We start from the raw sequence: 17670 nt of genomic DNA, 5'->3' as shown, positions 1-17670 counted from the left end.
GCAAGTTATGATCAAATCATTTTCAGAAATTTTTGAACTTCAAAGTGGCATATCTTCGAAACCATTTGGCCAAATTGGGTGGGGTTTTTTGCTACAAGTCATATTTGATGTGCTCTATCCAAATCCTTCATCACAATTCACCAAAAATCTTTCAATCAAAATGACCTTTTTTCAAGTGCATGAATTAAAAAGGGGTGAGTTGAAAAATGGACTTTCAAATAAATCATTTCCAAGGCATTCTATCCATTGATAATGTTCAGAAATCATATTTGGGGTATGCCTAAAGCCCAATTTCGTGCATTAGCATGCACCCCATGCAATTTGGTTGGTTTTTAGCAAATTGGCAAAACACTTCCATTAAGCAAAATTCCACTTACCACTTCATTAACCACACTTAAGCAATGTTAATTAAGGTATATATTGATCATTTCTGACTGAGAAACCCTAGCCACACTTGACCAAACCAGATCAAATCTCATTTTCTCTCAAGCTCTCATTTTCTTCACTTAGAATTTTTCTAAAAATTATCAAAAGAACTCGTGCCCTGTTGATTGTTTCATCACCTACCAACATTCTTGGAGCCATTGCAAGCATTATCTCTCAGCTGTAAAGCCTTTCTCCAGCACTGTTCCATTGAAGCTCTTCCATGGCAGTTGGACTTTGGAGCGCGATTGAGTAAGAGTGAGCTAGAACCCTTCTTCCATTCACCTCCTGGAGCATTATTGTGCATCTGTTTCTACTTTACAAGGCCAAAGAACCACAAATCATCACTGCTCTTCAAATTTGGTAAAGATTCGAACCTCTTTATTTTCAAAATCATGCTATGCTTTAGAAAGGTCTTGCCATGCTGAGTTCATTGATTGTTGTATTTTTGAAAATGGTTGAGTATTAAGGAAGAAATGTTGATTTGAAGTTTGGTTGTCAAATATGTTTTTGCTTGGTTCTTTCATATTAGCTCGAATTGATGAAAATTAATATGGGAATGTTGATGTACATTGTTTGCTGATTTGAATGATGTGTTTGTTTCCAAATTCTGGGAAAAAAGTTCATCACGATTGATGATGATGAACTGTAGCATACAAACCCTAGTTCTTCTTCAACCCAGATCGTGTTGGTTCATTTGGATTTTTTGTTTTGCATGAAGTCACTGTTTCATTGCCAAACACGAATCATCACGTGACACCTCCTTAAGTGAAACGCGTCGTTTCACTTAAGGGACCAAGTATTTACCAAATTGCCACTGCCGATTTTAATTTTAATTAAATCATTTCATTATTTCAATATTTATTTCATTTGATATGCCAATCTTCCAAAAATCATAAGTTCTTCAATTTTTATCCAAATTTGATGGAATTTTTTGTGAAATGCTCCTATTGATCTCTAGTTTTTTATGATGATTTTTCCAGATTTTTTGCATGTGTGGATTTTAAAATGTGCTAGGGTTTGTTCATGTTGTCCATTTTGTGTATGTCTCACGAAATTGATTGTGAAATGATGATACATTATCCAATGCTTCCCAAATTTTTTGTGCTTAAACTATACATGTTCATGGTGATTTTGGTGTAGAGTTTGTAATTTTATCATTGCTGGTTGTGGAGTTATGATTTTTTGAATAGGGGTGTGACAATTTGTGTCACACCATGCATGTCCAACTTCATGATTTTAATTACCATGCTTAATGAACTCAAAATGGTTTGGATTTTTGCATGAACATGCTTATGGATGTTGAGAATGTGTGTGAATGTTTCTGGAATTTTGGAATGCATTTTCTATTTGATTGATAATTTCTCTCCTGTTTGACCAAAATGTTGACTTTTGTGACACATGATGCCATATGATTTGTGAAATTCTCATGCTTAATTGGATGGACTTGAAATTTGACATGTGCATTTTAGACATCTTAAGGTACATCATGGCTTTGGCCCAATTCATTTATCATGTGTTGGTTCTGTTTTATGATTAATTGAAGTTGGTGCATGTTTTGATGCTTTGAATGAGTATGCTTGAACTTGCTTTGCCTTTCTGAATTTAATTTCCCTACTTCCTTTTAACCAAATGAGCTGAAATTTGGTATGCCTATCATGTTGTGGATGATGTTTGATCATGATTTATTTGAGGAATTTTTGAAATGTTTATGATTGGATTTGAGTTGAGTCATTCTGTTGACTTCTTTGAGGTTCTATTTGCCATGCTTTGACCTAATTTGCTTGTGAAATGATAATGATGAATGATGTGAATATGAAACCACTTGGGTTTGTTTCTTGATTGATTTGTATTGACTTTGGACACTTATCCCTTGCTGTTTTAAACTTTTTGTCTCCTTTTGACCCTTGGCTTGTCCTAGTGGTCTTGTTGCTCATGTTTAAGCTTGTTGTTTCAGGTTAAACAGCAAATGCTTCAAAGAGATTAGTACAAGTTGAATGAGTTTGATTGTTTATCATGAACTAACTTGTTTGTTTTGTAGGTTGCTTAGCTCACTTGTTATGAGCTTGTTACTTTGCACATATGCTTGACTGTATTGTCTGTTGGCTTATGCTGTTTGTTTTAACTTTGTGTCTGGTATACTAACTGTGCTTGACTGATTTCAGGTACTTTAGTTGCTATTAGTTCCTTGTGAACTTTGCTTTGCTTTGCTTGATAAGCAATTTGCATTGAGGTATAACTTCCTTACTCCATGTAGTCTGGAAGACCTGGCCTGTTACTTGGCCAGGCACCTGTCTGAAGTCCTCCTTAAGAGGCAATGTTTGTGACTGTTTACCTTTGTCCTTGCACTTTGTCGTACCCCAATTTTGTCCGGGATTATTTTAATTTTTTTTCAAAATTAATTTCAGTTTCATTTTTTGCATCATACGCGTAGCATGACATACATTTGCATCATGAATAAACACCTAGATGTCAGTCGGAATGAATTCATTTGAGAATACAGACAAATTGGTTGAATTGTCAGAATTTGAGGAAGCAGTGTATTTTTCAAATAATGTGTTTTGTGCTGATAATTTTGGTGTGATTGATTTAAATATTCCGGATCAAATTTGCATTCGATTTCTTTTTTAATTGGTCAATATTTTTTTTTTGATATTTAATATTAGTTTTTTTTTTATATTAGTTAGATTTTTTTAAAATATTAGTTAGTTTGTTTATAAATATTAGTTAGTTTTTAAATATTAGTTAGATTTTTCTAAAATATTAGTTAATCTTTTTTTTAGAATTTAATTAGTCTTTTTAGGATTTGTTATAATAATTATATATATATATATATATATATATATATATATATATATATATATATATATATATATATATATATATATATTCTTACATTGGATTCTAAAAAGAGGAAAAAACAAAAAAAAAGAAAAGGATAAAAGAAAGTGTGTCCTTATCTCTTCCGCCCCATCCGTTTTTCTCTCATTCCCTGCTCCACTCACTCTCCACTACAACTACCTCTCTCCACTCCACTCTCACTCACAGACAAAAACCTTCCTTCCTACAGCACGCACTCACATTTCTCACTCTTTCATATTCCACACTCACGCTCCATTCTGAGAAAAAAAACTCTCCACTGATATTTCACTCCCACTATAATACCCTCTCTCTCTCTCTCTCTACGAAGAAAAAAAAAAGCAGAAAACAAAAAGAAATCTCTCATCTCACCTTCATCGCCTCTCGCAACGTCTCCCTCTCAACCCTAAATCTCTTCACCGTCACCTTCATTTTCCTCCACCAAACCCTCTCTTCAACCTCCATCCATCTTCGAAACCCGTTCTTCTCCACCGTCAAAATCTCCAAAACCCCAAATCGCCTCCTTCCTCCCAACGGCGCCTCAACCATCGCTCACCTTCAATCTTCATCGCTTCCGCCAACCCAACTGTCAAAACCCATCTTTAAAGCCCTAAACCTCTCTCTTTCAAATCGTGACTCACCATCATTCACCACCACCATCAACCGCCGCCGATTCCAAAATACCATTGACTTTCCGTTACCTACAGCGTTGGGTCCTGGAGCGTAACCAAAGGATGTCGCGATTACGGATTACACCTCCTGGTACGTGTGCCTGCGTTGAGGATTGACGGGCCAACAAGGTGGAATTTTGGTCATAACCTAACAACAACAAACTCAAACAGCGATAAGGCAATACCGGCAAGCGCACCAACAACTTGTAGCAGAGGTTCACATTTCGGTAACAACTTCAAGTTTCTGCTAATTTATTGTTGTTTTGTGCTTGTTGCGACAATTTCATTTTCATTTCATGTACAATTTTGATGAAATCATAGGTTGAAACTAATATGTTGATTATGGTTGTGTGTTTATGATCATTTCAATTTCGGTTGTACACATGCTGATTTGCGGGTCTGGATCGAATGTCTGTTTGAGTGTGTGTTTAAAATGTAATATTGTTGAAACTGTGGATTTAAGTCGGCGTCGTTTTGTTTCTGTCATTCTGTTTCTGTTGGGTATGGTTCTTGAAATATTGAGCTCTGTGCATAGGCTGTCAATTTGGAATACTGTGGATTTAAGCTGTTTAGATTTAAGTTGTTTTGATTCGGTTTATTCAAGCTTTTTAGATTTAAGTTGTTTTGATTCGGTTTATTCAAGCTTTTTAGATTTAAGTTGTTTTGATTTGGTTTATGATTGTGGATTTAAGCTGTTTAGATTTAAGTTGTTTTGATTTAAGTTGTTTTGATTCGGTTTATGATTGTGGATTTAAGTTGTTTAGATTTAATTTAGTTTTGGTATCAAGCGCATCCAGCAATTTGTGATTTATTGGCTTGGTTTCTTTATTATTACCTTATGATTCTGCTTTGTGATTTGAGATTTAAGCGCATTTTGTGATTTAAACGCATCCAGCAATTGGCTTAGTTTCGGTATCAAGCGCATCCAACAAGTTGTGATTTAAGCTGTTTTTTTTATTATTACCTTATGATTCTGCTTTAGAGTAATTTAAGATAATGAGTAAATTTGTCTACTATGCTTCATCATGCCAGGAAGACTCATGGTCTTACTGTTGGTCTTTAGAGTAAAATAATGGTTATGTAGCATAACAATGCCTGCATCAAGAATTTTGGGATATAACTAAGAGGTGTTTAATTGGATTTTAGTCCACGGATCCGGTAATTTCATGCCAATATACCGCCAAAATTCCAAATACATCAATTGTACATATTCACCGCCACATACCGATTAAATCAATGTTAATATCCATTTTCTTTTTCTTTTGATTTAATTAATCGATTAAAATATTTAATTAGTTTAATTTCTATTAATTAATTGTAATTAACTTAATTATTTGATTTAATTAAATAATTTTGATAATTAATTTTAATTAATTTAATTAAGCAATTTAAATAAATTTTAATAAATTAACTTTTATTAAAAAGAACTTTGATTAACTTCTTTCAATCACAAACTTCACATTATTATGAATTAAATTACTTCACAAATCATCTTTTCATAAATCATTTTCAATTGCAATTTTATTTCAATTCATCGCCAATTCAAGCCAATTTCAAAAAGCACAAACTACAATTCTCGATTCAATATCGAGCCCACTTTCAAATACCCTTGTAAGTCGATTGCTTTTAGCATCGCCATCAACCTCACATAGCTTACTCTTGGGCTTCCTTACAATGAAACCTACTTGTTTATTGGATAATCGAGTAGATGAAATAATACACTAAATAAACTCATTTCATTCACAACTTCAAAACCACTTTTCAAACCATTCAATCTCAACAGAATTTTTCTCTTAAAACACAAATTTGGGATGAAAAGGAGATAGGAAGCGTACGCTTCACTATTTCTCAAGCACTTGAACAATTGGCGTACGCCATATTGCGTGAGTTCTTGTCACCCGATTAAACCCTAATAATCACACAATTTCAAATCAATTTTCAAAATCAAATATAATTTCTAAATTCAATTTATTTTCAAACCACTTTTCAAACTATTCAACTTCAAAAGAATTTTTCTTTTAAATATAACTTGGGTTGAAAAGGAGATAGGAAGCGTACGCTTCACTATTTCTCAAGCACTTGAATAATTGGCGTACGCCATATTGCGCAAGTTCTTGTCACCCGATTAACACTTCAAATCATAATATTTCAAAACATTTCTACAAATTCTAAATCCTTTTAAATTCCATATTTCAGATGAAAAGAGGATAGGAGGCGTACGCCTCACTATCTTTCGATTATTCGAATAATTGGCGTACGCCACATTGCTCGAATCTTCGTCATCAACTTTAAACCTTAATCATACACGTTCAAGTCATCCTCTAAATCAACTACAAGTTCTACAATATTTTAATTCCATATTTCAGATGAAAAAAGGATAGGAGGCGTACGCCTCACTATCTTTCGATTATTCGAATAATTGGCGTACGTCACATTGCTCGAATCTTCGTCATCAAACCTAAAACACAAACGAGTAAGCTCAAATCATCGACAAATCAAAACCTACCAATTCAAATTCAAACTTTTCTCGCGAATCAAATACTAACATCTAAACATATCTTTTATAATTTAAATCTCGGATGATAAAAGATGGGAGGCGTACGCCTCACCATCTCTCGATTATTTGGATAATTGGCGTACGCCATATTGCACAAATTATCGACTTCCGACTAAAACACGCTAAATAAACTTGGATAAGGGAATAGGAGGCGTACGCCTCATTATTCCTTGAATAAGCAAGTAGGAGGCGTACGCCTCACTACCGTGCGTATTCAACATCCACAAACAAACTTTCAAAATAATTCAAACGAAAAAAGGAATAGAAGGCGTTCGCCTTATTATTCCTCGAAAGAATTGGACGATTGGTGTACACCACATTGCTCAACCTTTCGCTGTTCTCCAAAAATATTTCAACAAATCAAACCTAACTTCTCGCCCCCGAGCTATTAAAACCCAAACACCCAAACACATCAATTCAACTTGTCACCCCCGCGTGACCAAAACCCTTTCAAAAAGAACACTGTCAATCCTTTCTAATGCGCACAACAAACTAGTGCTAGAGCCTCCACCGAGAGTAGACAACGCCAGCGTTTAGCCGTTAGAACGCCGACTTACACAGTCGTTCATCAAAACAAAACACACCAAATATTCGTAGTAGCCCGAACTACGAATGCTCTGATTTCCTTATTGCACCATAAGGATACGTAGGCAGGAGATTGCTGTATCTTCGCGAGCACACTAATAAAAAACCTCCCATTTCCCCCTCCTGAGGTCTTCACCCATATCTATCATCAATTCTAATCACTCGAAGCAAGCAGATAAACAGTCAATTAACAGTCAAATAGCAAAATCAGACTAAGAGGTTCCCGTTGAGTACAACGGACGTAAGGGGTGCTAATACCTTCCCCTTGCGTAATCGACTCCCGAACCCGAATATGGTTGCGACGACCATTATTCTTATCTATAAAGGTTTTCTCGATATTTTCTTATTCCTTCATTGGAATAAATAAAGTTCGGTGGCGACTCTGTTTTCGAACAACATTTTTTCCGCGTCCTATCGCGAGGGATCGCATTATCATCATTTTTTTGAGGTGCGACAGACTGGCGACTCTGCTGGGGACCATGCTCCAAGCAAGAGAGAGTCTAGCCTAACTTAGTCTGATTTTGCTAAGATTGTTAGAAGATGTTCTTATCTTCCATGCTTATTTCTCTGTATTTTATTATGTTGCTTGTATGTAATGTGTTTTAATACTTTGATATGGTGCTTGATATATGTTGTGAGATAAGCTCCATACCCGAGCTTCGAGAAGAACTTAGAACTCGGAGCTGTATAGTATTGAACCGAGGGGCGTACGCCTATTGGGACAATACGAAGACTCCACCTGGAGTAGATCTGTTTGGAGTTCCCATCACAATATGGCTAGCCCATCATTGCGGTGGAGGTTCTAAACACGATCCGTGACTCTAGGGACCTCGCCTTAAAACCGAGTTTTGTTTTCATAATCGGTGATTATGTAGTATTGAACCGAAGGGTGTACACCCTGTTCGTACAATACGAGAATCCCACTTAGATTAGATCATTTCAGAACTCCCATCACAATGTGGCCAGCCCACCATTGCGAGGAAGTTTTGAACTTGATCCGCGAGTCTAAGTTCCTTCCTTGAAAACATAACTTTAGAACCTACCTTTGGGAATTTCTAGTAATCAGAGAAATCCATACTTCCGTACCTGACGTGTGAATAATTTTGAGTCTGTATTCCTATGTGAAAAAACATGGCAGAACTTCATGCATTTGCATATCATAAACATGCATTGCATTTCATCTTCCAGAAACAAAAGCTTACACCATATTCTACCCTTTGTCCAGTAACACTGACTACTCGACACCGGTACGAGACACGCTGCAATTACAAGATGACACTCGAACAGCTTGAAGCCAACCAAGTTTCGATGAGGACCGACATTGACTCCATGCAGGCAAAGATGGATCGCTTGCTGGAAACCATGTTACTCTTGGCCCAAAAGGAGAAGGATGTTGAGACTAACGCTGAAGCTAGGAAAGTTGTTGCCGAGTTTGGATCGCCATCACTTAGCATCCCTAGGGTAACTAACCTTGATGGTAATCCTGCCCACCCTAGAGGAGGACCAATCCATATTCCGATCCCCATGGACAACATGAACCCCTATGAGCATTCTGCTATATCCGCTCGACATGGATCAATGATGGGTGATGAAGATCCATATGGCGCCTTCTTCATGCCACAACCCGTCAAACCTGCTGTTGGAGATCTCCCAGACCCAGCTATTGATAGACTCCATGCTTTGGAAGAAAAGTTTAAGTCCTTGGAAGTTCACACTACTCCCGGCTTAGACGCCGTTGATATGTGCCTGGTGCCAGGACTCGTGATTCCACAAAAATTCAAAGTCCCAGACTTTGACAAGTACAAAGGGATCAGCTGCCCGAGAACTCACCTCAGAGCTTATTGCCGCAAGATGGCTGCCCACATCGGTAATGATCAACTCATGATTCATTACTTCCAAGATAGTCTCAGTGGGGCATCTTTGGAGTGGTATATGCAGCTAGAGAGAGGTCAGGTCCAGTCATGGAGAGACCTTGTTGAAGCATTCCTCAAACATTATCAGTACAACACTGATCTAGCACCCAATTGCACACAGCTGCAAGACATGACTCAGCGCAACAATTAGTCATTCAAAGAATACGCTCAGCGTTGAAGAGAGCTAGCAGCTCGTGTTCAACCTCCTCTCCTTGACAAAGAGCTAATTGATATGTTTATGGGGACTCTGCATACCCAGTACATGGAGAAGATGGTAGGATCCAGCTTCCCAACGTTTGCTGAGGTGGTCTCTGTAGAGGAACGGATCGAGAGCCAGATCAAGAAAGGAAAGTTACCTTTTGCTGATAATGCTTCAGGTGGGATAAAGAAGCCTTATCCCAACCTCCCAAAGAATCCAGAAGGGAAGACCAATGCCATAATGAGAGGAGGGGGATATAGGGCACCTTCGTATGCTTATACGCCTTACCCTCAGGTTGTTGCTGTCATCCCAACACCATATCAGCAACCTTATCAACAACAATATCAGCAGCCTCATCAAAAGCCAACTTACCAATAACAACATTATAATCAACAACAACGTGCTCCACAACCACGTCCACCTAACCAGCTGAGGGCAAGGAGGCCAGAAAGACATTTCGATCCTTTGCCAGTGTCATACAGTAAGATCCTTCCCCACCTACTAAAGGATGGATCGGTTGTTCTGAAGGAGATAACACCTGCAACTCCACCTTACCCTCCAGGCTACGACGCCAATGCTCACTGTGAGTATCACATGGGTGCCCCAGAGCACACAATAGAGAACTGTAAGGCTTTCAAGCACAAGGTCCAGGACCTGGTTGATAGTAAGGCACTTACATTCACGCCAATGAGGCCAAATGTCGCAACAAACCCCATGCCAGCGCATGCAGAGTCGAGTGAAGCTCGAAGATAATATTCCTCACAACCTGATCACCAGAGCAATTCCGCCGAAGAATCAGGAGATGAAGTCTGTTGCTTTGAATGAAGGCAATCATTACGCCATTTTTACCATTGTTGCATTCTTGTAATCTGATCTTGTTTGTTTAAGTACTGTATGCTTTAAATATTGTTATTTGTATTTGGTCTTATTAATGGGATGATTATGCATGCTTTGAATCAATCTTTCATATTCACTCATCTATCACATTTGCAAATCACAAACACATACTTTTCCACTTCACCTCCTTTATCACACTATTGTTAGTAAATGTTGGAAGGAGGATGACGAAAATGAAATACTCATAATTGCTGATTGTATGCTTTCGGATAAAATCCTGCTAATGATGTACAGGCATTGTTTCAAATCCCCAAACACCGGAGAGATAAGGAGTTAATCCCTAGTCAACCACTTCGAGCCTAGAAGTAGGAGCTTCTTTCGGATCTACAAACCCTTACGCTTAACCTGGGGCAGGGTAGTGTTCAGTTAGTCTGACTACACATTCAAATTACAAAGATAAGATATCCCATACAAGGATCAACCATATGACATTCTCAACACGCATCCTGAAGTGTCGGAGGAACCGCACAAATCCAAATTTTATGTCGGTTGTTCTTCAATGACCAAAGACTTGGCAGTCACAATTTTCCACACAAAAAAAATCAAAGAAAAAGCCCGCTAAGTCGAACACCTTAAAAGGAGACTTAGGCAAAAAAAAGGGGGCAATCCCGATGGATTAAAGCTTCAACAAGCAGTCCATGCAAAAGTTAGGGATCAGAACAAAATTGAAAGAGACAAGGAAAGTCTTCAACAAAAACAAAACAAGATTCAGTGACCACCATACCAAAATCAAAGGGTCACCGACATAAAAAAAAAAACGAAATAAGGTGGCTGCCATTCCAAGAGACCTCGAATCACCATCTTTATCCTTACATCTGCAAAAGATGAATGTGTGTGAATTAACTGAACGTAGGATTGGAGATCATCATGAAGAAGGGGTGGGTTAAAACAAACTTTGAGCCTTATATCCTTTTGTTTCAATAACCATGAACCAAGCCACGTTACAACCTTCAAAAGACCTAATTGAAGTAAGGTTTATTCTGAAAGCATACTATAGCAAGGTTGAGTAAACTGACTCCTAGAGATTCGCTAATATTCTCTTCTCATTATATCACTCACACACAAGCCAAATCAAGCACCGCGTTTGGATTCATGATCCACTCGCCACACATTACCACGACACTCCCGAGTGAATGATTGTTTTTCAAAACTTGCATAACTGTTGCATTAAAATCACCATTTCGTGGATAACAATTCTTAATTGTCAGTCAGTATTTGACATCGAGAAAATTCCAACAAGGGGCAATTCAAGAGGTACTTGATCGTTGGTGCTGACACGAATCAAGACCATCCTGTGAATCAGGGGCAGGGCATCTTTTAATCATAAGAAGTAGTCAACATAAGACAAATCTCCAAGCATCGGTTGATCAGGGAGGAAAAACACTTCAATACTCAGCACGTCTGGGGCAAGTCCCTCAAAGGCTAATCAGGGGCAGACCATTGCAAGATTCAGGAGCTGGGAGAAACAAACTCAGACCATGTCATGGGATAATCACTCCTAAAGTTCCCTTTCAAGGAGAATTCCTTTGAACACCCTACAGTCAGGGGCAAGACAAGTTGCAAGGGGCAAAATTCCCTTCATATCTTCAAGTCAGTCAAGCAGATTGCGTCAAGACATTAGTGACTGCTTGAATTCACAACCAAAACGTCGAAAGTCATACTAGGGCAACATCATATCTTGACAAGAATCCTTGGGGCACGTCAAAAGCATAATCATCATGCGTTAATCACGTCGCTATGCTCAGTCACAGGCTGGCCAGACATCTCAGAAGAAGAAGTCGAGATCTTCTCAAAGACAAATACATAACATATCAGCAAGAGAGCAAACTTGGGGCACCAAGAGTATCCGCATCTATTGTGTGTTCATCCCATCATCAACTACCGAGTGTCGGGAAGTCAGATCCTTTCACCCACCAACAGTCCAATCCACATTGACAATTACCAGAAAAAACCAAAGCCCACCTTGCTGGCATTCCACACAAAAACAAATACAACCACCATTGGTTTCCACAAAATACATTGCCTTTGAAAAGGGGGGCCAATCCCAAACAAACCAATCAACCCTTGCATTCAAACATGCATCTCATGCATCACATGCATCACCTCATACATAACGCATACATATCATTCATGTACATAACACAAATCAAAAATAAGGTTTAGTCGTAGGCGTCCAGGCCAACCCTCAGTCGAGTCATTGTCACTTTTTCTGAGTGGGTTCCTACCCTCTTGTTGGGTGTTCCCCATTGAGTTACCTCTTTCGACCTTTTGTTGATAAGATGTTATCCTCAGCTAAGTCAGCAATGTTTCTCCAAACACCTACCTTGTTCCACGTTGAGTGTCCCTCAATGAGTCGTTTCCTATAACCTTTTGTTGACAGAAATTACACCTCCCCAGAGAATATTGGTTTTGCAACCTTTTGTTGTTGATACCCCGAGCAAATCTTACCCATTAATGTTCCAACACTACCCAGCAAATCAGGTTTACTGAGCTTTAACAGTAGCCTTATTTTTCCAATATTTTCCTCACTATCATCCTTTTGGTGAAAGTCCATTGAGGAATAATATTAATCATCACCCTGTTTACGATCACTGTTATCCTTTTGGTAATGGTAAATCCTTGACATTTGTGGTCTTACGGTCATCCTTTTGGTGTCAAAGATCCTTGGAGTTTTGGTCCAACCTTCATCCTTTTGGTGAATGGTGACCTCTGCAATAATTACAGCCTACCGTCATCCTTTTGGTGTCGGCGATCCTTGTGGTGATAAGCAATCCTTGTCATTCTGGTTCAATCATCATCCTTTTGGTGATGACATCCAGTTCAATTTATTATCATCCTTTAAGTGATAGAGATTATGGAGTTTGGTTTAAGCTATCATCCTTTTGGTGATGGTAACATTTGGAAAGTCCAACCACACTGTCATCCTTTTGGTGTCAGCAATATTTGAAGTTATTATAACTTATTATCATCCTTTTGGTGGTAACAAGTTTTGAAGTTATGATCTCACCTTCATCCTTTTGGTGATGGTGATTATGGATTCATTATCATCCTTTTGGTGATAACGAGTTCTATTGTTTGTAGTACCTTCATCCTTTTGGTGATGGCGACTATTGACTTATTATCATCCTTTTGGTGGTAACAAGTTTTGTTGATTGGTACTACCTTCATCCTTTTGGTGACGGTGACCATTTGAGTTATGGGCTCATTATCATCCTTTTGGTGATAACGAGTTTTATTTTGATCTTACCCTCATCCTTTTGGTGATGGCGATCATTGTGTCTGTTTCAGCTTATTATCATCCTTTTGGTGATAACAAGTTTTGAAGTTCTGTCCTTATTATCATCCTTTTGGTGATAACAAGTTCGGTTTGTTTGACCTTACTGTCATCCTTTTGGTGTCAGTGATATTTAAGGTTATTGACTTATTATCATCCTTTTGTTGGTAACAAGTTTTGTCGTTTGACAATACCTTCATCCTTTTGGTGATGGTGATTGTTGACTTATTATCATCCTTTTGGTGATAACAAGTCTGTGTCTTGATCTTACCTTCATCCTTTTGGTGATGGTGATCAGTTGTGTTGTGTACTTATTATCATCCTTTTGGTGATAACAAGTTTTGTTGTTTGACAATACCTTCATCCTTTTGGTGATGGTGATTGTTGACTTATTATCATCCTTTTGGTGATAACAAGTTTTTGTCTTGATCCTACCTTCATCCTTTTGGTGATGGTGATCAGTTGTGTTGTGTACTTATTATCATCCTTTTGGTGGTACTAAGTTTTGTCGTTTGACAATACCTTCATCCTTTTGGTGATGGTGATTGTTGACTTATTATCATCCTTTTGGTGATAACAAGTTTGTGTCTTGATCTTACCTTCATCCTTTTGGTGATGGTGATCAATTGTGTTGTGTGCTTATTATCATCCTTTTGGTGGTAACAAGCTTTGTTTTTAATTATACCTTCATCCTTTTGGTGATGGTGATTGTCAACTTATTATCATCCTTTTGGTGATAACAAGTTTGTTGTGTGATTGTACCTTCATCCTTTTGGTGATGGTGATCATTGAAGTTACTTGACTTATTATCATCCTTTTGGTGATAACAAGCTTTGTTGTTGGATCTTACCTTCATCCTTTTGGTGACGGCGATCGTTGAAATTGATGAGTCAACTATCATCCTTTTGGTGATAGCCTTGATATTATACTCTCTGTTAATGACCATCATCCTTTTGGTGACGGACATCATCCTTTTGGTGATGGAAATCTTTGAATTTGTGTCTGACTTTCATCCTTTAAGGGATAGCGAGACTTGTTGTTGATCTTACCATCATCCTTTTGGTGATGGAGATCTTTGTTGTAGCCACTGTAACCATCGTCCTTTTGGTGATGATTACTTTTGAAGCTCAACTTATCCATCATCCTTTTGGTGATGACGATCCTGACAATCGTGGTGAATTACTATCATCCTTTTGGTGATAGCAGTTAAATCCACTGTCATCCTTTTGGTGTCAGAAAACCAGTCCCACATCTGTCTTTACAACAATAATGACCTGGACAAGATTTGAATGTTGATTCGAGGGTTGGCATTGATCGGGCATTCTACCCCTACTACCTTGGCATCCATTGCATTTTCATCTGCATTTCTCCCTTGCATTTCAAAGGACAAAATTTGGATCCTTTTGTATTTAATTACCTTCCACCACGAATGTATGATGACTGTTGACATTCTTACCTTCTAATTCAAGATAATTAAATAGGGGCAGCTGACGTACCCCAATTTTGTCCGGGCTTATTTTAATTTTTTTTCAAAATTAATTTCAGTTTCATTTTTTGCATCATACGCGTAGCATGACATACATTTGCATCATGAATAAACACCTAGATGTCAGTCGGAATGAATTCATTTGAGAATACAGACAAATTGGTTGAATTGTCAGAATTTGAGGAAGCAGTGTATTTTTCAAATAATGTGTTTTGTGCTGATAATTTTGGTGTGATTGATTTAAATATTCCGGATCAAATTTGCATTCGATTTCTTTTTTAATTGGTCAATATTTTTTTTTTGATATTTAATATTAGTTTTTTTTTTATATTAGTTAGATTTTTTTAAAATATTAGTTAGTTTGTTTATAAATATTAGTTAGTTTTTAAATATTAGTTAGATTTTTCTAAAATATTAGTTAATCTTTTTTTTAGAATTTAATTAGTCTTTTTAGGATTTGTTATAATTATATATATATATATATATATATATATATATATATATATATATATATATATATATATATATATATATATATATATATATATATATATATATATATATATATATATATATATATTCTTACATTGGATTCTAAAAAGAGGAAAAAAAAAAAGGATAAAAGAAAGTGTGTCCTTATCTCTTCCGCCCCATCCGTTTTTCTCTCATTCCCTGCTCCACTCACTCTCCACTACAACTACCTCTCTCCACTCCACTCTCACTCACAGACAAAAACCTTCCTTCCTACAGCACGCACTCACATTTCTCACTCTTTCATATTCCACACTCACGCTCCATTCTGAGAAAAAAAACTCTCCACTGATATTTCACTCCCACTATAATACCCTCTCTCTCTCTCTCTACGAAGAAAAAAAAAAGCAGAAAACAAAAAGAAATCTCTCATCTCACCTTCATCGCCTCTCGCAACGTCTCCCTCTCAACCCTAAATCTCTTCACCGTCACCTTCATTTTCCTCCACCAAACCCTCTCTTCAACCTCCATCCATCTTCGAAACCCGTTCTTCTCCACCGTCAAAATCTCCAAAACCCCAAATCGCCTCCTTCCTCCCAACGGCGCCTCAACCATCGCTCACCTTCAATCTTCATCGCTTCCGCCAACCCAACCGTCAAAACCCATCTTCAAAGCCCTAAACCTCTCTCTTTCAAATCGTGACTCACCATCATTCACCACCACCATCAACCGCCGCCGATTCCAAAATACCATTGACTTTCCGTTACCTACAGCGTTGGGTCCTGGAGCGTAACCAAAGGATGTCGCGATTACGGATTACACCTCCTGGTACGTGTGCCTGCGTTGAGGATTGATGGGCCAACAAGGTGGAATTTCGGTCATAACCTAACAACAACAAACTCAAACAGCGATAAGGCAATACCGGCAAGCGCACCAACAACTTGTAGCAGAGGTTCACATTTCGGTAACAACTTCAAGTTTCTGCTAATTTATTGTTGTTTTGTGCTTGTTGCGACAATTTCATTTTCATTTCATCTACAATTTTGATGAAATCATAGGTTGAAACTAATATGTTGATTATGGTTGTGTGTTTATGATCATTTCAATTTCGGTTGTACATATGCTGATTTGCGGGTCTGGATCGAATGTCTGTTTGAGTGTGTGTTTAAAATGTAATATTGTTGAAACTGTGGATTTAAGTCGGCGTCGTTTTGTTTCTGTCATTCTGTTTCTGTTGGGTATGGTTCTTGAAATATTGAGCTCTGTGCATAGGCTGTCAATTTGGAATACTGTGGATTTAAGCTGTTTAGATTTAAGTTGTTTTGATTCGGTTTATTCAAGCTTTTTAGATTTAAGTTGTTTTGATTCGGTTTATTCAAGCTTTTTAGATTTAAGTTGTTTTGATTTGGTTTATGATTGTGGATTTAAGCTGTTTAGATTTAAGTTGTTTTGATTTAAGTTGTTTTGATTCGGTTTATGATTGTGGATTTAAGTTGTTTAGATTTAATTTAGTTTTGGTATCAAGCGCATCCAGCAATTTGTGATTTATTGGCTTGGTTTCTTTATTATTACCTTATGATTCTGCTTTGTGATTTGAGATTTAAGCGCATTTTGTGATTTAAACGCATCCAGCAATTGGCTTAGTTTCGGTATCAAGCGCATCCAACAAGTTGTGATTTAAGCTGTTTTTTTTATTATTACCTTATGATTCTGCTTTAGAGTAATTTAAGATAATGAGTAAATTTGTCTACTATGCTTCATCATGCCAGGAAGACTCATGGTGTTACTGTTGGTCTTTAGAGTAAAATAATGGTTATGTAGCATAACAATGCCTGCATCAAGAATTTTGGGATATAACTAAGAGGTGTTTAATTGGATTTTAGTCCACGGATCCGGTAATTTCATGCCAATATACCGCCAAAATTCCAAATACATCAATTGTACATATTCACCGCCACATACCGATTAAATCAATGTTAATATCCATTTTCTTTTTCTTTTGATTTAATTAATCGATTAAAATATTTAATTAGTTTAATTTTTATTAATTAATTGTAATTAACTTAATTATTTGATTTAATTAAATAATTTTGATAATTAATTTTAATTAATTTAATTAAGCAATTTAAATAAATTTTAATAAATTAACTTTTATTAAAAAGAACTTTGATTAACTTCTTTCAATCACAAACTTCACATTATTATGAATTAAATTACTTCACAAATCATCTTTTCATAAATCATTTTCAATTGCAATTTTATTTCAATTCATCGCCAATTCAAGCCAATTTCAAAAAGCACAAACTACAATTCTCGATTCAATATCGAGCCCACT

General features: G+C 37.0%; 1 long non-coding RNA gene across 1 annotated transcript; it reads left to right on the top strand.

The window, feature by feature from the left end:
* The first annotated feature begins 3367 nt into the window (after positions 1–3367).
* Positions 3368–16670, top strand: LOC127106322 (uncharacterized). Its single transcript, XR_007795331.1, has 2 exons — positions 3368–4082; positions 16202–16670. It is a non-coding gene; the product is annotated as an uncharacterized LOC127106322 (long non-coding RNA).
* Positions 16671–17670: the final 1000 nt, after the last annotated feature.

The sequence above is a fragment of the Lathyrus oleraceus genome, chromosome 7 (assembly GCF_024323335.1).
Source record: "Lathyrus oleraceus cultivar Zhongwan6 chromosome 7, CAAS_Psat_ZW6_1.0, whole genome shotgun sequence".
Classification (NCBI taxonomy): Eukaryota; Viridiplantae; Streptophyta; class Magnoliopsida; order Fabales; family Fabaceae; genus Lathyrus; species Lathyrus oleraceus.
This window is presented reverse-complemented; position numbering and strand designations above follow the sequence as displayed.